Genomic DNA, 726 nt, shown 5'->3' with positions numbered 1-726 from the left:
ATAAATAAATAAATAAATAAAACCTCAATTTGTTATATTGAAGGATTCTGTAGGCAAAATATTTAACGATCAAAAGAAGATGGAAGGTGTACACAGTGTCCCTATATCAAAAAGAAATAAATGGTCAATGTTCTACCAATGTAAGAAGTATGATCAAGAACCAATGGTACTAAAGGAAGAAGCCCAAGCTACACTGAAGGTATTGACAAAGAACAAGACTCTGGAAGTTGAATAATAATTGAAATCATTCAACAAAGTGAAGCAGCACTGGAGGCACTCACTCATGTATGTTAATAAATTTGGAAGACAGCTATCTGGCCAACAAAATGAAAGAGATCCATATTTGTGCCTATTTCAAACAGAGGTGATCCAACAGAATGTGGTACTCTTCAGATAATATTATTAATATTACATGCAGGTAAAATGTTTCTAAAGATAATTCAAAATTGGTTGTAACAGTACATTGAAGGAGGCCTGCCAGAAATTCAGGCCAGATTTAGAAGACATGGAACTAGGGAAGTAATTGCTGATATTTGATGGATCTTGGCTCACATCTGAGATTAAACCTTCAATATGGGTTTCACTTCAATGTAAAGAAAACAAAAATCCTCACAACTGGACCAAAAAAAAAATAACATCATGATAAATGGAGAGAAGATTAAAACTGGCAAAGTCTTCATTTGCTTGGATCCACAATGAACACTCATATAAGCAGCAACCAAGAAA

Source organism: Chrysochloris asiatica, unplaced genomic scaffold, assembly GCF_000296735.1.
Source record: "Chrysochloris asiatica unplaced genomic scaffold, ChrAsi1.0 scaffold00005, whole genome shotgun sequence".
Classification (NCBI taxonomy): domain Eukaryota; kingdom Metazoa; phylum Chordata; class Mammalia; order Afrosoricida; family Chrysochloridae; genus Chrysochloris; species Chrysochloris asiatica.
Note: the sequence above shows the minus strand (reverse complement) of the source record.